Source organism: Ascaphus truei, chromosome 23 (assembly GCF_040206685.1).
Source record: "Ascaphus truei isolate aAscTru1 chromosome 23, aAscTru1.hap1, whole genome shotgun sequence".
Classification (NCBI taxonomy): domain Eukaryota; kingdom Metazoa; phylum Chordata; class Amphibia; order Anura; family Ascaphidae; genus Ascaphus; species Ascaphus truei.
In genome coordinates this window covers 4923330-4947290 of record NC_134505.1, presented here as the reverse complement: position 1 = coordinate 4947290, position 23961 = coordinate 4923330, and the positions used below count along the sequence as shown (strand labels likewise).

The following is a 23961-nucleotide window of genomic DNA, read 5'->3' as shown; positions in this document are numbered from 1 at the left end:
TAAATGAACCCTGGGGGGTTGGGAAGGGGACCATGAGAGGTGGTAAAACAGAGGGGTGTGATAAATGGTTGTTTTCACAGCTTACACAGCGATGTGATCACAAGAGGCCAGATAAAAAGGATTTGGCAAAGGGGCCAGAGGTGAGACTGAGTGGGAGGAGAGGAATGGGCCTGCGGGGTCTCCCCTGGAATTTATAGGGGATTTTAACAACTGTCTCACCAGAAGGCAGGTATGTATGTATCGCTTTATTCATATTGTGCCAGCCATGTGTGCAGCGCTGTACCGCATCGCAACAGAGGGCCCATCCATCCCAAACAACGGTAATAAGTAAAGGAGTGCCTGTCCCAAAGAGCTTACAATCTATGTATGTATGTATGTATATATGAGTTAAGTTATGGTGAGTAAAAAAAAGTGACAAAAACCCACCACAGCAAAGCAAATATGCAAATGTGAATACAACTGTATGCTCATCTGCATGTCTTAGGCAGGTCTGCAACCCCCGCCTTTCCCCATTATCACCCAGCATACAGCACTTCCACTGCAGCAAGGGATTCTGGGAAATGACATGCAGCCCTGCCTTTCCCCATTATCACCCAGCACACAGCACTTCCACTGCAGCAAGGGATTCTGGGAAATGACATGCAACCCCGCCTTTCACCATTATCACCCAGCACACAGCGCTCCCACTGCAGCAAGGGATTCTGCAGCAAGCTCAAGCCTATAGGGAACCATGTTAAAAATGGTTTTTGAAGCAAAAAGTGGCACTGAGTGCTCATTTGCATGTCATTCCCCAGTATCCCTTGCTGCAGTGGAAGCGCTGTGTGCTGGGTGATAATGGTGAAAGGCGGGGTTGCAGACCTGCCTAAGACATGCAGATGAGCATACAGTTGTATTTACATATGTATATATGTGTATGTATGTATGTATGTATGTATCTATATATGTATGTGTATGTATGTATGTATGTATATAATATATGTATGTGTGTGTATAATATATGTATGTATGTATGTATGTATGTGTATAATATATGTATGTATATGTATGTACAGAATGTATGTATGTGTATGTATGTATGCATGTATGTATGTATGTATGTGTATGTCTTTATTTATATACAGTAGCACCATTAATGTACATAGCGCGTCACAGCAGTAATACACGTGACCATCATATAAATAACACATAATACAAATATCATAAAGGGGAGAAGCGCTTCCGACATAAAAGTGACATTAAGGAAGAGGAGTCCCTGCCCCGAAGAGCTTACAATCTAATTGTTTGGTAGGAAGGACGTACAGAGACAGTAGGAGGGAGTTCTGGTAAGTGCGTCTGCAGGGGGCCAAGCTTTATGTATCAGGTGTATAGTATCAGCCACAGTGCTGCTCATATGCTTCGTTAAGCAGGTGTGTCTTAAGGTGGGTCTTAAAGGTGGATAGAGAGGGTGCTAGTCGGGTACTGAGGGGAAGGGCATTCCCGAGGTGCGGGGCAGTCAGTGAGAGAGGTTTAAGGCGGGAGAGGGCTTTAGACACAAAAGGTGGCGAGTGGTTAGACGGGTCTTAAAGGTGGATGGAGAGGGCGCTAGTGACAATCTAAGGTTTGTGTTGGGAGCTTTACCGACTTTTTAGGACTAAAAAGTGGATTACTAGAAGCGCGGACAGGGAAGGTCAGGCGCACCTGGTGTTGTGCGTTGCGTTTTTTTTCCCCTTAAAGACGGAACATTTCATTTAGCGACGGGTGAACATATCGAAAGTTCGGCCCGGCGAAGACTTGGAAATCTTCGCTACTTAATAATCCACGCGAAAGCATGGAAATCCGCGTCAGATTCAACGGGGGGGGGCGGGGGGTGGGAGGGGGCGCCATTTTGGTAGGGGGGGAAACGATATTCTGTATTACCGCTTCTTCCGAACGGCTTCTTTAAAAAGTGACAAACCCGCCCGGTTTGGCGGCCAAACCGCCCCCGGGGTGTACGCGCTTTAGAAGCCGAATGACCTGAGCTGGGTGCAAACACCATCCCCGGTCTGACTTCTGGGTTTGGCTCTCTCAGCCGAACTCCATATTTCAGGCTCTGGATGGAACTCGCGATACCGAGTATTAAAAATGGCATTGAGATAAATAAAAGAAAAAAATGTAGTAAGTATTATCTAATACTACAAAATTGATTTATTATAACCCGCCCCTCCCCCACTAATGTATGATATTGAAGCCTATGAGAATTTAACTCGTATCGTGTTCGTATTTTGCTCCTGAGTGTGTTTTGCTCTTTAAAAATCCTTTCTACCTATTCATTGTATACCCTAAGCACCGTTCACCGTTCATATCTACTATTAATGAGGCAGCAGCAGGGGCTCCCCTATCACTTTGCTCTTTAAAAATACAGTAATAATAAAATAGCTCAACCCCGCTATAGCGCGATCCGTTACAACGCGAATCCGCTTATAGCGCGGTGCACGCGTGGGCTCCCAATTTTTTTATTTACGAATACTTTACAACACGGTTGTTGGCGTCTTAAATACTTTATTGTACAATGCATAAAATGGTACATTATTTCTAACGCGATCCGCTTATAGCGCGATGTGATTCTTTGGATCCCAAGCGCAGCGTTATAAGGGGGCTGAGCTGTATTTATATTTAGTGTTAAAATCATGATTTGCATTATCTCCAGCTTGTAAGGTTACCATAGTAACGTTGACAATGCACTGGGTTCTGGGGAGAACTCCATTTTAACCTCCCAATAAATAATAATAATAATAATAACAGAAATCTGATTATTTCAAGTGCATTCTGGTTTTCCTCTTTCTCCTGAAAATAATATTCAGGGAGGGATTTGAAAATACTTTTTTTTTTTTTTTCTAGGCCTTTTATTCTAAAAAAATATTTTGCCAGACCTGATTGGAGGCGACGTATTTACATTTAGCGGAAAGATACAGCAGGCCCCGCTGGGGGTGTGAAACCCTTCCCTCGTATAATGCAGGGGACCATTTAATTTCTCAACCCCACCCGCGACGCTAACTCTCAGGGAACTCGCTCGGCGGTTATTCAAATGAAAGATTCAATTTACGGATCAGATCTTTTTTGTTTGGTGCGTGTGTACTAAACTGGGATTTTCCACTGAATGCTCCAGAGGAATGAAAGGAAGCGTGTTTAACATGTAACAAAGCGCTCTGGAGGAACGGCGGTTTTGCTGAGGAAATGGAAACTGTGTGTGCAGAACAGGAGTATTTTTTCGTTCTGCATCCTCATATTCTTGTGTAACGGTGTCGGCTCCCTTGCACCCTCGACTATTGCCCCTTCCGTTTAATAACCCATCTAAGTAAACGAGGACGCCTTGGTTGGGTGCAAATGGCCTTCGCCATTTATTAAACATAAATAGCAACCTGGTGGACATGGTCAGCAAGTAGCCCCCAACCTGTGAACCCACTTTGGCTCATCACTTCTACATGACCCAATGAACCCACGTTGGTTCATCACCTGCACATGACCCAGTGAACCTACTTTGGTTCATCACCAAAATAGTGAACCCACTTTGGTTCATGACATAGTGAACCCACTTTGGCTCATCACCTCTACATGACCCAGTGAACCCACTTCGGCTCATCACCTCTACATGACCCAATGAACCCACGTTGGTTCATCACCTCCACATGACCCAGTGAACCCACTTTGGTTCATCACTTCTACATGACCCAATGAACCCACGTTGGTTCATCACCTCCACATGACCCAGTGAACCCACTTTGGTTCATCACCAAAATAGTGAACCCACTTTGGCTCATGACATAGTGAACCCACTTTGGCTCATCACCTCTACATGACCCAGTGAACCCACTGTGGCTCGTCACCTCTACATGACCAAGTGAACCCACTTCGGCTCATCACCTCTATATGACCCAGTGAACCAACTTCGGCTCATCACCTCTACATGACCCAGTGAACCCACTTTGGCTCATCACCTCTACATGACCCAGTGAACCCACTTTGGCTCGTCACCTCTACATGAACCAGTGAACCCACTTTGGCTCATCACCTCTACATGACCCAGTGAACCCACTGTGGCTCGTCACCTCTACATGACCCAGTGAACCCACTGTGGCTCGTCACCTCTACATGACCCAGTGAACCCACTTTGACTCATCACCTCAACATGACCCAGTGAACCCACTTTGGCTCATCACCTCTACATGACCCCGTGAACCCACTGTGGCTCGTCACCTCTACATGACCCAGTGAACCCACTTTGACTCATCACCTCTACATGACCCAGTGAACCCACTTTGTCTCACCGTAGCGTTAATCCTTGCGGGTCGCGGGACCTACTATCCGTGTGGCTGCGGACGGTCTGGGTCCACGGCCTCCACCTTTTTCCCCATGGCCACAGGAACAGTAATCCTGGCTACATCTGTACATGGCCCAGTCGAGCACTCAGGGTTTGGACCTCCGGGTGGTTCCTCTTAGGAGGACAACCATAGACCCGCCGCTCTAGGCCTTGACCCAAGAGTCCCTCTTGTTGGACCTCTCACTTTCCAGCACATGAACCGACCTGGGCCAAACTGACTTGTCCGCACCTCTCCAGCTGTGACAAACGTCATACCACAACTGTCACGGTGGACCAGGTCTTTTAACACATGTATATTTTGGGATCATTCAATAGGCAAAACAAGTCAGTGAAATAAAATGGGGCAGCGGTTACAGAGGCCCAGCGCTCTTCCCCAAAGGCATTTAAATTAAATTAAATGGGTGGGAGGGGGATCGCTTGAGGCCTCTGTAACTAACTTACCGCCCCCGGGGTCACGTGACCCGCGGTGTTGTTTGACGCCCTTTGCCATGGCAACGTGGCGTCGGGGGTCACGTGATATGACGTCAAATGACCCTCACGGCATCGTTTGACGCCAGCACTAAGGTAAGGGTGGGGGGAGCACAGGGGGACAGCAGACAGGGGGCGCAGCACCATAAGTGCCCCCCCCCCATGCTCTAACTTACTCCAAGTCCATGACAGGTAACATTGGGTCAGGAAACAAGCTTGAAGAACCCCTTGGGGACATCAGTAGAACCCAAAAGGACTTTATCTGAGGAGATTAAGATAAGAACAGTTTTTGCTCTGATAATATCCTCTAGTCCTGGGGTGGGACAACTCCCGTCCTCAAGGGGCTACCAAGAGTTCAGGTTTTCAGGATAACCCTGCTTCAGCACAGGTGGCTCAATCAGTCGATGACTGAGCCACTGATTGAGCTACTGTATCTGTGCTGTACTGAAGCAAGGGCTGATTGAGCCACCTGTGCTGAAGCAAAGGCTGATTGAGCCACCTGTGCTGAAGCAGGGATGTCCTGAAAACCTGACCTGTTGGTAGCCCTTGAGGGCCGGAGTTGGCCCACCCCCTGCTCTAGTCTGCGTGGAAAAAAAACGGCTCTGTTCTCCCTGGCGGAAGTAGAGAAAGTCGGAATGGGGAGCAGCTGTTGCCATGGGAACACTTGACGGCAGGCTTCGGGGCCTTGTTAAATAACAAACCGAATCAAAAAACAACTGGGGGGGAAAAATAATAAAATAAGGCTGGTAATCTGCTTTAAAGGATATCCCGTGGAGATAACTTTTACATGTTGGGGGTGAAGTGCACCTTTAAAGTGTGGTTACCTTGTGTGATACATATATTCCATTTTTGATGACGCCCCTATTTTATGCTGTCTGTGGCGAGCCCCTCCTTTTTAGTAGATGGACACCCCCAGTCTTGGTAACTCTCCCTTAATAACATTTAGAGCGTAAGCTCTTCGGAGCAGGAACTCTTTTACACTTCTCACTATTTTGGATCATTCTTCCATATACAGCTCAACCCCCTTATAACGCTGTGCTTGGGGTCCAAAGAATCACACCGCCTTATAAGCGGGTGGCGTTAGAAATAATATACAATTGTACGCATTGTACAATAAAGTATTAAACACGCCAATAACCGTGTTGTAAAGTATTGATAAATACGATAAAATGGAAGCCATGCGTGCACCCGCGATATAAGCAGATCCGCGTTGTAGCGGATCGCGCTACAACGGGGTTGAGCTGTACCTGGTATACTACGTCTGTACAGTGCTGGGCACATGGTTAGCATGTAAAACAAAGGCACGTGTAAAACGTTGAAGCAGTCGCTCAGTGGTAATGACACTGCCTTTGACGCAGGAATCCCCCCGTGCCCGTCCTGCGACCTTGAGACAATTGCTCTTCCCCCAGATACCAATATTAAGCTGTAAGCTCTTTGGCACAGGGGCTCCCTGTGCCTGTTACATTCTGCATAAGGGCTGTGCTTCCGTCAGAGCTATCTTACCATTTTAATATCATTACATTCATCCTATTATCCACCCTTCCCATTAATCAGCTAAAAGAATGGGCCATTCGGAGATCAAGCCTCTTCCGTCCGTGTCTTATTGCCACGTCCTTCTGTAACTTCTTCGTAGAGCTCATGAAAGCCCGGTAGGGTTACCCCAGGGTGCTACCGTAAGGGAACTAGAGGCATGCCAAGTATGATCTCTGTTCCGTGGACGCCGTCGCCAGCTTCTATAAGATGCCACCTGGACGCAAAGGAGCGATTAAATCCAGCGTTAACTCCCTCAGTTATAGGGTCAATCCCCGTACAAGATGCATTTTTCCCATAGCAATACATGCAGTTTTTAATCTGCCAATTCAGTCCCTCCTAGGGGCAAAGTGTACTAATGGCAGTGACATGGTTAAGGGGTCAGTCCCTCCTAGGGGCAAAGTGTACTAATGGCAGTGACATGGTTAAGGGGTCAGTCCCTCCTAGGGGCAAAGTGTACTAATGGCAGTGACATGGTTAAGGGGTCAGTCCCTCCTAGGGGCAAAGTGTACTAATGGCAGTGACATGGTTAAGGGGTCAGTCCCTCCTAGGGGCAAAGTGTACTAATGGCAGTGACATGGTTAAGGGGTCAGTCCCTCCTAGGGGCAAAGTGTACTAATGGCAGTGACATGGTTAAGGGGTCAGTCCCTCCTACGGGCAAAGTGTACTAATGGCAGTGACATGGTTAAGGGGTCAGTCTCTCCTAGGGGCAAAGTGTACTAATGGCAGTGACATGGTTAAGGGATCAGTCCCTCCTAGGGGCAAAGTGTACTAATGGCAGTGACATGGTTAAGGGGTCAGTCTCTCCTAGGGACAAAGTGTACTAACGGCAGTGACATGATTAAGGGGTCAGTCCCTCCTAGGGGCAAAGTGTACTAATGGCAGTGATATGGTTAAGGGATCAGTCCCTCCTAGGGGCAAAGTGTACTAATGGCAGTGACATGGTTAAGGGGTCAGTCCCTCCTAGGGGCAAAGTGTACTAATGGCAGTGACATGGTTAAGGGATCAGTCCCTCCTAGGGGCAAAGTGTACTAATGGCAGTGACATGGTTAAGGGGTCAGTCCCTCCTAGGGGCAAAGTGTACTAATGGCAGTGACATGGTTAAGGGGTCAGTCCCTCCTAGGGGCAAAGTGTACTAATGGCGGTGACATGGTTAAGGGGTCAGTCTCTCCTAGGGGCAAAGTGTACTAATGGCAGTGACATAGTTAAGGAATCAGTCCCTCCTAGGGGCAAAGTGTACTAATGGCAGTGACATGGTTAAGGGGTCAGTCCCTCCTAGGGGCAAAGTGTACTAATGGCGGTGACATGGTTAAGGGGTCAGTCTCTCCTAGGGGCAAAGTGTACTAATGGCAGTGACATAGTTAAGGAATCAGTCCCTCCTAGGGGCAAAGTGTACTAATGGCAGTGACATGGTTAAGGGGTCAGTCCCTCCTAGGGGCAAAGTGTACTAATGGCGGTGACATGGTTAAGGGGTCAGTCTCTCCTAGGGGCAAAGTGTACTAATGGCAGTGACATAGTTAAGGAATCAGTCCCTCCTAGGGGCAAAGTGTACTAATGGCAGTGACATGGTTAAGGGGTCAGTCCCTCCTAGGGGCAAAGTGTACTAATGGCAGTGACATAGTTAAGGAATCAGTCCCTCCTAGGGGCAAAGTGTACTAATGGCAGTGACATGGTTAAGGGGTCAGTCCCTCCTAGGGGCAAAGTGTACTAATGCAGTGACATGGTTAAGGGGTCAGTCCCTCCTAGGGGCAAAGTGTACTAATGGCAGTGACATGGTTAAGGGGTCAGTCCCTCCTAGGGGCAAAGTGTACTAATGGCAGTGACAGGGTTAAGGGGTCAGTCTCTCCTAGGGACAAAGTGTACTAATGGCAGTGACATGGTTAAGGGGTCACTCTCCTAGGGGCAAAGTGTACTAATGGCAGTGACATGGTTAAGGGTTCACTCTCCTAGGGGCAAAGTGTACTAATGGCAGTGACATGGTTAAGGGTTCAGTCCCTCCTAGGAGCAAAGTCTACTAATGGCAGTGACATGGTTAAGGGATCAGTCTCTCCTATGGGCAAAGTGTACTAATGGCAGTGACATGGTTAAGGGCTCAGTCTCTCCTAGGGGCAAAGTGTACTAATGGCAGTGACATGGTTAAGGGGTCAGTCCCTCCTACGGGCAAAGTGTACTAATGGCAGTGACATGGTTAAGGGGTCAGTCCTTCCTAGGGGCAAAGTGTACTAATGGCAGTGACATGGTTAAGGGGTCAGTCCCTCCTAGGAGCAAAGTGTGCTAATGGCAGTGACATGGTTAAGGGGTCAGTCCCTCCTAGGGGCAAAGTGTGCTAATGGCAGTGACATGGTTAAGGGGTCAGTCCCTCCTAGGGGCAAAGTGTACTAATGGCAGTGACATGGTTAAGGGGTCAGTCCCTCCTAGGGGCAAAGTGTACTAATGGCAGTGACAGGGTTAAGGGGTCAGTCTCTCCTAGGGACAAAGTGTACTAATGGCAGTGACATGGTTAAGGTGTCAGTCCTTCCTAGGGGCAAAGTGTACTAATGGCAGTGACATGGTTAAGGAGTCAGTCCTCCTAGGGGCAAAGTGTACTAATGGCAGTGACATGGTTAAGGAGTCAGTCCTCCTAGGGGCAAAGTGTACTAATGGCAGTGACATGGTTAAGGGGTCAGTCTCTCCTAGGGGCAAAGTGTACTAATGACAGTGACATGGTTAAGGGGTCAGTCTCTCCTAGGAGCAAAGAGTACTAATGGCAGTGACATGGTTAAGGGGTCAATCTCTCCTAGGGGCAAAGTGTACTAATGGCAGTGACATGGTTAAGGGGTCAGTCTCTCCTAGGAGCAAAGTGTACTAATGGCAGTGACATGGTTAAGGGGTCAGTCCCTCCTAGGAGCAAAGTGTGCTAAAATATATCAACTGAATGACAATAATTCAGGGGCCCCAATGAAATGCCATTCATATTTAATTTCCCGAGGAACAACAGAGAGCAAATCTTTGCTGTTAGCATGGTTATATGAGATTTAGGTAGACTACATTAGTAACTCCTTGCCACATGTAGCAACCGCAGCATAATCTCACATGTACTGTTCCTATCCCCACGCATGTGCCGAAAATGGAATCAGTGTCAGTTTGTTCATTCCAATGATATGGTTACCAAGAATGCGGATTAGAAAGGCCAGGAGATGGGGTGAGCTAGCAGGACAAGACTTCGTTCGGAAATGCAAGTGAACAATGGCTGAGCGTGGTTTGTAAGGTCTTGTTATCACATCATAAACTAAATCAAATGACCGAGAGGTTCCACCCATGGGTGCGTCATTCAACATCGCAGTGTATGCAACGTTGGAGAGGGGGAGAGAGAGAGAGAGGGAGGGAGGGAAAGGGAGGAAGAGAGAGAGAACGAGGGAGGGAGAGAGAGACAGGGATGGATGGAGGGAGGGAGAGGGCGAGAGAGAGAGAGAGAGAGAGAGAGAGAGAGAGAGAGAGAGAGAGAGAACGAGGGAGAGAGGGATGGATGGAGTGAGGGAGGGATGGAGTGAGAGAGGGAGGGAAGGAGAGGGCGAGAGAGGGAAAGGGAGAGAGAGGGGGTGAGGGAGGGAGAGAGAGAGAGAGAGAGAGAGAGAGGGAGGGAGGGGTGAGGGAGGGAGAGGGAAAGGGAGGGAGAGAGAGAGAGAACGAGGGAGAGAGGGATGGATGGAGTGAGGGAGGGATGGAGTGAGAGAGGGAGGGAAGGAGAGGGCGAGAGGGGGAAAGGGAGAGAGAGGGGGTGAGGGAGGGAGGGAGAGGGAGAGAGAGAGAGAGAGAGAGAGAGAGAGAGAGAGAGAGAGAGAGAGAGAGAGAGAGAGAGAGAGAGAGAGGGAGGGAGAGCGAGGGAGGGGTGAGGGAGGGAGAGGGAAAGGGAGGGAGAGAGAGAGAGAACGAGGGAGAGAGGGATGGATGGAGTGAGGGAGGGATGGAGTGAGAGAGGGAGGGAAGGAGAGGGCGAGAGAGGGAAAGGGAGAGAGAGGGGGTGAGGGAGGGAGAGAGAGGGCGAGAGAGGGAGGGAGAGGGAGGGAGAGGGAGACAGAGAGAGACAGAGAGATGGATGGAGTGAGGGAGGGAGAGGGCGAGAGAGGGAGGGGGATGGGGAGAGAAGGAGAGTGAGAGGAGGGGAACACGTGGGTAGCCCGGCTGGCTGATACTATACATCTCCTTTGCGTTCACCGCGTGGTTGCCGGTGGGGGCCGTGGCACTTGAGCGCCGTGACCCCTCAGGCTCTCAACGTGTTCAACATGGGATTGGGGCTACGGTATTTGAAACATAGAGCCCTCACTAACTACCCCTGCACTGCAGTTGAGACACACATTGTGACCGTTCCATAGGGAATCTTTGATGATACCAAAGCTCAAGGTAGAAGAAAAACATCCCTCTAGAACAGGGGTTCCCAACTCCAGGAACCCCAACAGGTCAAGTTTTAAGGACATCCCTGCTTCAGCACAGTTGGCTCAATCAGTGGTTCCATCATTTTGATTGAACCCCCTGTCCTGAAGCAGGGATATCCTTATAACCTGACCTGTTGTGGGTTCTGGAGTTGGGAGCCATTGTTCTAGAGCGCGGGATTTCTTGAGGCCTCTGTAACTCCTTTAACTGCTCTCTGCCCGGCTCTTCGGCGACGCGTCGCCATGGCAAGGCGGCGTCCAATGGCGCCGCGGGGTCATGTGACCTGACATGTCGCCGTGGCAACGTGCTTCAAACGGCGTGGCGGGGTGACATCACATGACCCGCGACGTCATTTGACGCTGGGTCCTTGAAGAGGGGGGGGGGCGGGCGAACGCTGCGCCTGCCAGGCAGGGGGGGCTCAGCTCAGGAAGTTTGCACACCCCTGTTCTAGATTATACCGTAGGTATTGTTGCCACAGATTGCGGTACCTTTTAGTGGATGGGCAGGTATCATTAGCCTCATCGGTTAATCTGTTTGGGAGGTATATATCCAAATGAGCCCTCTACTGAATTATCCATCTATCTAATATCTCTCTGTCCATTTCTCAGTCTCTCTTCGACTCTTCTCCCTCCCCTCTATTCTCCACTTCTCTCCTCTCTTCCAAAAGACCAAATCCACCTGCTTTGGGGGGAGGTGAGATGTCGGACTCCCCTTGCAGAGCGATATTGCAGAAGCGACTCATGAAGTCTTGAACCACCCCTCCTCGAGAGCTGACGGTGTCATGACTGTGATGTCGTTGATGACATAAAGATCGCGTAGAACCTGACCTCACCCTAGAAAATCGAGTGAAATGCGAATGACATAAGCTGCTACGTCATGGGACCCCGCGGGGGGGGCCAAACCTCACGACGTGGGGGCACTCAAGGTATCAAAAACCCTGCAACGGGTCTACACTTCTCCATGACCACTCAAGCTACCAGGAGTCTACACTACAGAGGACAGCAATTTGAATGTAATTTATTGACGTGGGATTATGCACACGTTATGGCCCCGCTCCCAAATGGTCCCGAGCCAATTTCGTCTTGGAAAATGTCAACAAAACATAAATATCCAGAATGCTCTTAGTTGACAAAAAATATTTATAGATATATATCTTCCATGTACATACGCCTTCATTTTTTTACATAGTAGTTTTGGCAGGAATGAGACATTTCGCAAGTATCTCCTCATTCATCTGTTCAACCCCCCCACCCCCCCCCCCCGCCCATCCACTGCGGATCTGATGAAGACCACTTGCCAACAAGTCCTTTTGGTCGGTTCTTACGCTGGAACATGCGCGCGCCGTATTACAGCAAGAAGACGAGTTTACGTTTACGCGTTGCGACAGCTTCTTTCTTTCGGTCGGGGCCAGGTGGAAGGAGCTTGGTAGACCGTTGAGTGCCGGAAAGGTCCTGCCACCTCCTCGAACACCACCCCACCGACACCAGTGACCACGTGCTCACCCGAACGCTTCCTGCTTCCGTGGATGTAGAACCTCCCACTTCTGCTTAGTTGGAAGGGTCTCCAGTGTGTCACCCGTAATGACGTCTGCTGTTTGTCTATCGATGCAAAGTTCTGTGGGGAAGATCGTGTGACCAGGCAGTCGCTAGATACAATTGGTGCACTGCTAGAGAGTGGACGGGGCTCAAACAAGGGTGTGCCAGAGAGCCTGTTTCAGAAGAGGAAAGGGGATGTGACTTTGTAAATGGTTGCTACAGGAACAAAAAGTGCTTGTTACATTATAATACATTCAAAATGTCATTCAGAGAAGTAAAAAAAAAAATGCTACAGGTATTTTCTCATAGTCCCGAACTGATTTATTTTAATCACACACGTAGGATATTGCTTGGTCTGCCGCTTTGACTCAAAAGCTCACTTCGTGTCTGTAGGAATGACTCAGTAAATGCTCTGTGAGTAAAGGCATCAGCTATGGCAGCTCAGTGACACTGAGTGTGAAGCAGGGAGACCTGGTTCAATTCCCGGTGTCGGCTCCTTTTGACCTCGGGGCGAGTCACTTTATCTCCCTGTGCCTCAGGCACCAAAAAAATAGATTGTAAGCTCCGCGGGGCAGGGACCTGCGCCTGCAAAAAAAAATCTATGTACAGAGCTGCGTACACTGTCAGCGCTACACAAGGAAAAAAACAATATTGTTATATTATACCGAGGCAGAGGGTCCTATAATACTTTTAATATCAGATTATAGGACCTCTGCATCCGTACTAATAAAGTCCCCATACAACTACCCCGGGTTCATTGTTACCACGAGGACTAATATACAGCAACGATTCCATCATATTTACTATACCACGCCACTGAGACATAGCACCGCCCGATCTACCTCATCTACCTGCTCCTTTTTTGTTCCTGATAAACCCGGTCACGTCCCTCCCCCCCCCCCCCTTGCACTATTAATAGGGGAAATGATTTCATGCTTCCTGCAAGTAGCGGGGGGGGGGGGGCTGGGAAGCTTGGAAAGAACGTACAGAGCCACACCAGAAATTCCAGTGCATATTCAACGTGTCGTTCTCCCCGTTCAACAATTACCAAGAGGGCCTGGCGATGTCATTCCCCAAAATAAAACCATGCATTGCTGTACGGACAGGACCTACTGTGGTTGCTCCCCCTCGTACAGAGGTAAAAGGGAAGTGTTCACAGTGTAGTGCTAGGACCTGCAAAGTTTGGTTATGCCGTGACGTTTGGTATGCCGGCTTATGACGCGTTGGCCAACGGGTTTAACTAAATAACCAAGAAAATATTGTTGTTTGAAGTATTTAAACTTGATACTTATTACCCTATATGTTTTGTCAATTGGATGTAGCATTGGGCACCCCCTGTCTTTTGTTGTATAGAATTAGTAGGTATTAGGAAATATGACGTGTTAAAAGGCCAGAAGACGTAATCATCGATGGTTGAGGATCATCTATCTAGGTCGTTTTGGGGGGTTGACTGACGTTAAACCCTACTCATCCCTACTCGTCTGTTCCCCCCTCCCCCCCATTTATGTTGACAGGATGGAAACTGGGGTCCCCCGGAGTGGAACTGGGCTATTTTCACCCTCAGGGACACCCCATGGTTCCCAAGATACTCGCAGCTAAAGTTACTGGTCTGCCAACTCCCTCCAGGGAGACAAAATGGCTGCCCAATGTCATGCCGACAGGAAGCCGCCAACATCGGTTGTAACATAGTTGCAACATCCTATTGGACGCCCGTTTAAATCCCCCTTTAAAAAAAACAGGAAGTAGTACTGGTAACTTCACCTGCTATCACCTTGTGAACAAGAGCTACAGCGAGCGCGGTTTAGCTATGGAGGACCCCCTTAGGTCTAATCCTGTGACGAGAAAGAGGGGTTCGTTAGGGGGGGCGGGATTGCCGCTTCCCTGTGTCCAAAGACGATTTTGCACCGGTAGTGCAGTCATTATGACAGCCTTTGATTGAGCCACCTGTGCTGAATCTCAATTATTATAAATACCCCCCCCTGTATACGGTAAGAATACGTATTCGCAAACGGGTTGCGATGTTTATTCTCATTGGCGTACGGAAAAAAAAACAGAACGGCGTTACCGACGCAGGAAGGATCACCGACTCGCGGAGACAGTGTCTGCTCGCCATCATGCTTGGGCGGGGGGGGGGGGGGGGCGCCACAATGAGAACTCCCATAGCGTTAATCCGCCGGCGGCTCAATAACCGCGCACAGCAGACCGTAGCGAGGTTAGATCTGTAATTGACGCTGGCGAAACCCGTGACATAATATGGAACGCGCCTTGCAAGTGATTATATAGAGGGTTATATAGAAATAAAGGCAACGGTAGTAGTATGCACCGAAAATTTAGAGTGAATATGTGATTCGAAGTGTAGAGAACTATTTGCCGCACTCTGCAACCCCAACGGTCAGTCCTGCAAATGAATAATAACTAGCAAGTAAAACATTATTTAAAGAAATACAGATGGAGCAGGACTTAGTATCATCCGGCGGTGGGGCCGGCTGCGTGACTGCGACAGGCCCCAGCACGGGCGCCAGAGAATTATCGCTTTGTGAGGTTCCGAGGTGGAATCGTGGATCCCTGCCCCCTCCGCAGCCTGGCTGCGGCAGACGCTGTCTCCGGAGTGAATACTTCCATCTGAATACAGATGTAGCAGGACTTAGTATCTCCGGCGGTGGGGCCGGCTGCGTGACTGCGACAGGCCCCAGCACGGGCGCCAGAGAATTATCGCTTTGTGAGGTTCCGAGGTGGAAGCGTGGATCCCTGCCCCCTCCGCAGCCTGGCTGCGGCAGACGCTGTCTCCGGAGTGAATACTTCCATCTGAATACAGATGTAGCAGGACTTAGTATCTCCGGCGGTGGGGCCGGCTGCATGACTGCGACAGGCCCCAGCACGGGCGCCAGAGAATTATTGCTTTGTGAGGTTCCGAGGTGGAAGCGTGGATCCCTGCCCCCTCCGCCGCCTGGCTGCGGCAGACGCTGTCTCCGGAGTGAATACTTCCATCTGAATACAGATGTAGCAGGACTTAGTATCTCCGGCGGTGGGGCCGGCTGCGTGACTGCGACAGGCCCCAGCACGGGCGCCAGAGAATTATCGCTTTGTGAGGTTCCGAGGTGGAAGCGTGGATCCCTGCCCCCTCCGCCGCCTGGCTGCGGCAGACGCTGTCGCCGGAGTGAACGCTACCATCTGAATACAGATGTAGCAGGACTTAGTATCTCCGGCGGTGGGGCCGGCTGCGTGACTGCGACAGGCCCCAGCACGGGCGCCAGAGAATTATTGCTTTGTGAGGTTCCGAGGTGGAAGCGTGGATCCCTGCCCCCTCCGCCGCCTGGCTGCGGCAGACGCTGTCTCCGGAGTGAATACTTCCATCTGAATACAGATGTAGCAGGACTTAGTATCTCCGGCGGTGGGGCCAGCTGCGTGACTGCGACAGGCCGCAGCACGGGCGCCAGAGAATTATCGCTTTGTGAGGTTCCGAGGTGAAAGCGTGGATCCCTTCCCCCTCCGCAGCCAGGCTGCGGCAGACGCTGTCGCCGGAGTGAACGCTACCATCTGAATACAGATGTAGCAGAACCTAATCTTTCCGCAGCAGCAGCTTAAAAAGCAGATAGCCAGAGCTCTGGAGGCAGTAGGTCCTGAGTTTTGAAAGTACATTTTCCCTAGTATTTCTAATATTATATAACAATAAATTGAATTTATACAGCGCTTTTCTCCCAATGGGATTCAAAGTGCTTCATACACCGTATGCATTACATAGGATTGTTACAGGCACAGTCCCTGACCCGCAGAGCTTGAGTGACGTTCTCAAGGTCACAAGGAGCTGACCTTGGAATGGAACCCGAGCTCCCCTCAGTGACTTTGTTTACAGAGTGAGTGTCTTTATCACTAAGGCTGAGTCCATAGAAGGACAGTCCGCGCTGACCCGTGCGGACGCTCCGCGGTGAGCCCCGTCATCCTCAATGAGGATGTTCTTGAGAGGGGGCGTCCGCAGGCGTGCAGAGGCGCAGGGATTTTCAGCCGACAGCAGAACCTGTTTCTGAGCGCGCCGCCGGCTGGAAACCTCCAATCAGAGCGAAGCCGCGTCAGCGTCACGGCGCCGTGATGTCGGCGGCTTCACGTCTATTGGCCCAGTGACGTCAGTGCTCCGCCTCCCCCCCCCCGCCTCCCGATTGCGCGCGCTGGCTAGTCTGCTAGTTCACGCAATCGCTCCTGATTGCGCAGTCGAGCGTCAGCGCGGCTCCCCCCTCTACGGACGCAGCCTTAGCCGCGCATTCTCCTTTCCATTACGGTTTTGTAGTCTGAAGACAAATGACACATCGCCCCCCACCCCCCACCCCCCCCTCCGCCCCCATATAAACTGAATATTATGTCGTTTGATTTTTTTTTTTTTTTGTAGCACTAAGAAGAAACCTTTTCGGGAGCGATCTGCTCAACGTTACAAATGCAGACGTGGCCTCGCGCCCTCCCCCCCCGATCCACGGCGCGGGGGAGAGCCTTTTCATGTGGCGCCCGATGACAGACGCGGTGAAAAGTGCCTCGCACTTAAAAACAATGTCTTATGTAAAAACCCCTGCGCACGAGACAAAGCATTCCATTGGGGTGGCTGCAAAATCTCCAGGAGTTCCGAGCAGAGAGAGGCAGGCGTGATATCATACAGCCAGCGTCTGGCTGCCTGTCTGAGTACTTTTTTTTGGGAACCTGCATCACTTCAATGTCATATTTTATGAAGGATTCTTGTATCCGTTTTCATTCTTCGCATTAAATGCTTAAATTACTTGTATGGACGTATATACCTTTTATGTATGTAGCGCCATCCACGTACGTGACGCTTCCCGGCTGCCATACATGTGACATCAGAGTACAGCTCAACCCCCCCTTGTAACGCTGCGCTTGGGGTCCAAAGAATCACACCGCGCTATAAGCGGATGGCGTTAGAAATAATGTACCATTGTACGCATTGTACAACAAAGTATTTAAGACGCCAATAACCGTGTTGTAAAGTATTCATACGCACGATAAATTGGGAGCCCACGCGCGCACCGCGATATAAGCGGATCCGCGCTGTAGCGGATCGCGCTACAACGGGGTGGAGCTGTATAACACGTTATGGGAACAAGCGCTTGACACATAAAAGTAACGGGAAAAAGGAGTCCCTGCCCCGAAGAGCTTGCAATCTTAAGTTGTTAAAGGGGCAGCCGATTTTGCCACCCCATGAGGTCACTGCGTTTATTTTAGCTCCCGGGGGGGGGGGGAACCCCAGCTCCCTGAGATTTGTAACCCGGGGGAAGGTGCCGCTGGTTATTTCCTGGTTCCTTTTAAATGCCCGTGTGATGAGGGACTGGGACGTCGCGGCTTCCTGTCGACACACGTAACGCGGCAAAAAAATAAACGAACAGAAAGCTTGGTGCAAAATTTTTTACGAAGCATTGAAAGTCAATGTACAAGGTCTTTTCCTGGTAAATTCTGCCGAAGTTGGCAAACTTGATGAAGCATTGTACATTTATATGCCTGTAACAGTGATAGGGGTGCCAGGCGTCCAGTATTGAACCGGACTGTCCGGTATTTGGATACGGTCCAGTAAATAATGAGAGGTAATACTGGGCGTGTATGTGTATATCGGTATTACCTCTCTGGGCGTGTATGTGTATACCGGTATTACCTCTCTGGACGTGAGTGTGTATACCGGTATTACCTCTCTGGACGTGAGTGTGTATGTGTATACCGGTATTACCTTTCTGGACATAGTGACCTGACTAGCTTGGGGGGGGGGGGGCGCGGAATTTCCCCGAGCAGGGCTGTTGCTAGGAGGTTGGGCAGCTTCCTCCATCCTAATTGGCTGCAATACCCAGCAGTAGCCAATCAGGAGGAGGTGTCAGGAGACCGGGGGTGGGGTCAAAGAGAGGAGTAAACAGCATGGAGCGGAGAGAGGTGTGTGTGTGTCTCGAGCGCATCGCACCTTTCACCATTTTGTCCAGTATTTCTGGACAAGCCGCCTGGCCACCCTAAGTGCATACTTAAGCATAGCAACATAGAATTTGACGGCAGATAAGAACCCTTGGACCCACTCAGTCCGCCCACTTTCTCGCCCGCAGTAAAATCTCGAACCCTACTTTATCCTTGGGTTAACTTTTCTATTTAGGATTTTAGCCTTATGCCTATCCCACGCATTATATGTATTGCCTTACTGTGTTAGCCTCCTACCACCTCTGCTGGGAGGCTAATCCACACACCTACCACCCTTTTCACGAAGGAGGACTTCTTCACATTGCCCCTGAGCCTCCCACCCTCCAGCTACAGGGCATGACCTCATGTTCTAGCTCTTCTCCTTTGTGGAAACCCTTGGAAGTATTTGAAAGCTTTAATCATTCGTCCCCGCCCCCTACTCTCTGCTGAACATGTTGAGGTCCTTTAGTCTTTCCTGATACGTCTTGTGCATTGCCCCCACAAATTGAATATTATTTAGGGGGCATTTTTTAGCACTAAGAAGAACCTTCAAGAGCAGGTTCCAGGTGTGGTCTCCTCGTGTAAGGTGGATACCTTTTAATGGACCAACAAGAGAGTCCGTTATACACTAGATCAGGAGTGGTCAACTCCTGTCCTCAAGGGCCACCAATATGTCAGGTTTTAAGGAAATCCCTTCTTCAGCACAGGTGGCCCACTGAGCCACTGATTGAGCCACCTGTGCTGAAGTAGGGATACACTTAAAACCTGACCTGTTGGTGGCTCTTGAGGACAGGAGTTTGCCACCTTTGCACTAGATTCATTAGGGTGTACTGTACATATATTTCAAGACCTCACAAGTCCCTTTATCATGTGGACTTAATGTGACAGTCCTATACAAGGTCTAAAATGTACAGGGAACTAATTTGATTATCCATTAATCTTTACAGTACCCTAATGACGTACCTGGAACACCAGAGGCTTGATGACGTTCTAGGTACGCCATTGGCACTCGCTGGTGCTTTATGGACGGCCAGACCTATCAAGCTCCCTCCACTTCAATGTCCTGCATCTGGAGTCTGGTCATGTCATGTGATTGTTCCTGGAGTGATTATGTGACGTGGAACAGTGCCAGAGGTTCGGAGGTCCAGAGGCACTCTGGTGCTGTCGCCCCCTCCCCCCCCCGGCACTGAAAAAGTTAACATGTATTAAAACCGACAATACATTTACAGTTCTCCAAGGTCAGCAGAATCATCATAATGAAGTCCAAACATCTGTTTTGGTTTGAAATGATTAACCCCACTTGTTTCCCATACCGGCCTCTATGTCATTAAACAATTAAACACACATTAAACTTATTTTCGTGCTTCCCCAGATACTTGTTAAGTTAATTAACTTTTATACTTTTGCCACCCTCCTGGATTTCCATGAGATATTTGGCCGTGGATTAAAATAACATCCATACAAACACAGCTTGATAATGCACGTCCCTAACTCCTACTGCTGCTCCTCTGTAAACCTTCCCCTACCGTCCCTAACTCCTACTGTTGCTCCTCTGAAAACCTCCCCCTACACGTCCCTAACTCCTTCTGTTGCTCCTCTGTAAACCTTCCCCTACACGTCCCTAACTCCTTCTGTTGCTCCTCTGTAAACCTTCCCCTACACATCCTTAACTCCTACTGCTGCTCCTCTTTAAACCTTCCCCTACACGTCCCTAACTCCTTCTGTTGCTCCTCTGTAAACCTTCCCCTACACGTCCCTAACTCCTGTTGCTCCTCTGTAAACCTCCCCTACACGTCCCTAACTCCTTCTGCTGCTCCTCTGTAAACCTTCCCCTACACGTCCCTAACTCCTTCTGTTGCTCCTCTGTAAACCTTCCCCTACACGTCCCTAACTCCTTCTGTTGCACCTCTGTAAACCTTCACCCTACACGTCCCTAACTCCTTCTATTGCTCCTCTGTAAACCTTCCCCTACACGTCCCTAACTCCTTCTGTTGCTCCTCTGTAAACCTTCCCCTACACGTCCCTAATTCCTTCTGTTGCTCCTCTGTAAACCTTCCCCTACACGTCCCTAACTCCTTCTGTTGCTCCTCTGTAAACCTTCCCCTACACGTCCCTAATTCCTTCTGTTGCTCCTCTGTAAACCTTCCCCTACACGTCCCTAATTCCTTCTGTTGCTCCTCTGTAAACCTTCCCCTACACGTCCCTAATTCCTTCTGTTGCTCCTCTGTAAACCTTCCCCTACACGTCCCTAACTCCTTCTGTTGCTCCTCTGTAAACCTTCCGCTACACGTCCCTAACTCCTTCTGTTGCTCCTCTGTAAACCTTCCCCTACACGTCCCTAACTCCTTCTGTTGCTCCTCTGTAAACCTTCCCCTACACGTCCCTAACTCCTTCTGTTGCTCCTCTGTAAACCTCCCCCTACACGTTCCTAACTCCTTCTGTTGCTCCTCTGTAAACCTTCCCCTACACGTCCCTAACTCCTTCTGTTGCTCCTCTGTAAACCTCCCCCTACACGTTCCTAATTCCTTCTGTTGCTCCTCTGTAAACCTTCCCCTACACGTCCCTAACTCCTTCTGTTGCTCCTCTGTAAACCTCCCCTACACGTGCCTAACTCCTGTTGCTCCTCTGTAAACCTTCCCCTACACATCCCTAACTCCTTCTGTTGCTCCTCTGTAAACCTTCACCCTACACGTCCCTAACTCCTTCTGTTGCTCCTCTGTAAACCTTCCCCTACACGTCCCTAACTCCTTCTGTTGCTCCTCTGTAAACCTTCCGCTACACGTCCCTAACTCCTTCTGTTGCTCCTCTGTAAACCTTCACCCTACACGTCCCTAACTCCTTCTGTTGCTCCTCTGTAAACCTTCACCCTACACGTCCCTAACTCCTTCTGTTGCTCCTCTGTAAACCTCCCCCTACACATCCCTAACTCCTTCTGTTGCTCCTCTGTAAACCTTACCCTACACGTCCCTAACTCCTACTGCTGCTCCTCTGTAAACCTTCCCCTACACGTCCCTAACTCATTCTGTTGCTCCTCTGTAAACCTTCCCCTACACGTCCCTAACTCCTTCTGTTGCTCCTCTGTAAACCTTCCCCTACACGTCCCTAACTCCTTCTGTTGCTCCTCTGTAAACCTTCCGCTACACGTCCCTAACTCCTTCTGTTGCTCCTCTGTAAACCTTCACCCTACACGTCCCTAACTCCTTCTGTTGCTCCTCTGTAAACCTTCCCCTACACGTCCCTAATTCCTTCTGTTGCTCCTCTGTAAACCTCCCCCTACACATCCCTAACTCCTTCTGTTGCTCCTCTGTAAACCTTACCCTACACGTCCCTAACTCCTACTGCTGCTCCTCTGTAAACCTTCCCCTACACGTCCCTAACTCCTTCTGTTGCTCCTCTGTAAACCTTCCCCTACACGTCCCTAACTCCTTCTGTTGCTCCTCTGTAAACCTTCCGCTACACGTCCCTAACTCCTTCTGTTGCTCCTCTGTAAACCTTCACCCTACACGTCCCTAACTCCTTCTGTTGCTCCTCTGTAAACCTTCCCCTACACGTCCCTAATTCCTTCTGTTGCTCCTCTGTAAACCTTCCCCTACACGTCCCTAACTCCTTCTGTTGCTCCTCTGTAAACCTTCCCCTACACGTCCCTAACTCCTTCTGTTGCTCCTCTGTAAACCTTACCCTACACGTCCCTAACTCCTACTGTTGCTCCTCTGTAAACCTTCCCCTACACATCCCTAACTCCTTCTGTTGCTCCTCTGTAAACCTTACCCTACACGTCCCTAACTCCTACTGTTGCTCCTCTGTAAACCTTCCCCTACACGTCCCTAACTCATTCTGTTGCTCCTCTGTAAACCTTCCCTTACACGTCCCTAACTCCTTCTGTTGCTCCTCTGTAAACCTCCCCCTACACGTCCCTAACTCCTACTGTTGCTCCTCTGTAAACCTTCCCCTACACGTCCCTAACTCCTTCTGTTGCTCCTCTGTAAACCTTCCCCTACACGTCCCTAACTCATTCTGTTGCTCCTCTGTAAACCTTCCCCTACACGTCCCTAACTCATTCTGTTGCTCCTCTGTTAACCTTCCCCTTACTGTAAGTACAGTAGAAGATTTGAAGATTAGAAGAAGCAGGTTCAAACTCGACTCAAGGGAGAAAAATAAAATCGTGACTTTTTGGAACTTTTTTTTGCCCGGAGAGTTCAATCAAACTCCTGGCAACTTTTTGGGGCACAATTGGAAGAAATCATTTGTGAACCAAATTTGGACACGTTGGCACCTCTGTAATAAGTGGTTCATTGGTGGTGAATTTCATTAACTCTCTGTGGGGTTTATGTATTAAGGCAATTGTGGTATTAAAATACAGATGTAGCACGATGGATGGTCGATCAGTCTGTGAGAGGCATATTTCATCCTGTGGCTTCCATGTATCAACCTTGCAATTTGGGGTGTGTGAGTTACAGGAGGGTTAAGCGACACACGTAAACAAACATAGGGCCCCCCGAAAAACTCACAACCTTAACCGTTTGAATGCCCCCCATGACGTAGCCACCACATCGTGGGGTCTAGCATTCTAGGGGCCCCACAAAGTATTGGCTACTTCATGGACGTCCAATTCCTTTTTTAAGCCAGCAGAAGAGCGTAAGAGGAGGACTTCTCCTCAACCATTCCCATCGTCAGTGGCGCGTCTATCACGTGATCGCTTTGAGAAGCAGTCACGTGAACGCGGTGAGCCGGTGAGGCCGGGGGACTCTGGTGTTGCTGCCCCTCTGGCACTCAAAAGGGTTATTATTTCATTGGCGTTTGGTCCGTAAAACCCTGTCGTTTATGGGGGTGAAAGAAGATATAGTTTAACAATCACCCACTTAAATCTGATTACTTTCAAAATCCTGTACGTGTTATGTCTTCTAAGTCAGTTGTGTAGTATTAGACAATACTTCCTGCATTTCCCGCCTCCCCTCTCTATACCCTTTTCAATGAGTTTGCATGTGTTAAGCTTCCTTGGGTTGGTATAGCAACCACTGAGGAACCCACAGCACTTCCTCTTTTGAAATCGGCGGCCATCTTGGGGCGCCCAGGGAAGCCAGATCTTCGCCGATCGGTCAATGGGGAACGTATCGATCGGCAGCTTAGATCAGCGGTGCGCAAACTAGGGGGCGAGCTCCCCAGGGGGGGGTGCAAGATTGTTCAGGGGGGGCGCGGCGATTGCAGAGGCCCCTGCGCTCTTCCCCCCAAGGCCTTTAAATTAATGCCGGGATGGATCGTTTGAGGCCTCTGCAACTTCTCTTACCTTCTCTTCGTCGCCACGGCAAAGCGGCGTAAAATGCCGCCGCGGGGTCATGTGACGTCACGTTGGCATGGCAACATGACGTCACGTGACCTCGCGGCGTCATTTGACACAGGGGAGAAGGAAAGGGAGGGGGGGCGAGCAGGGAGGGAAGAGCAGCAGGGGAAGATTGCATACCCCTGGCTAAGATAATTACATTTTCCTTTACTTCAAGGAACTGCTGCGTTTATTAATTTATTACAACAATAAATAAATGAAGAATAGGGCCAATACCGCTGACTGTAGACAAATTTCGTTTTTTTAACTGAACGTTGTTATCACTTGGCTTGTGGACATAATGGGTTAAGTGAAGTACTTTGTGCTTCCTGCTAAGTAGAGATAGGTGTATTTGTTTTTCCCCTAATATTTGCTCAAATGCCCAAATTAGCGACGTTTCGCAAATTTGAAAAAGAACAAAAAACAGTAAAAAAAAA

At 49.5% G+C, this 23961-nt stretch overlaps 1 protein-coding gene across 1 annotated transcript in view; it reads left to right on the top strand.

Moving 5' to 3' along the window:
- The window catches only part of MEOX1 (mesenchyme homeobox 1), a 43922-nt gene that overhangs the window by 16291 nt on the left and 3670 nt on the right, over positions 1 to 23961 (top strand). The window lies entirely within an intron of this gene.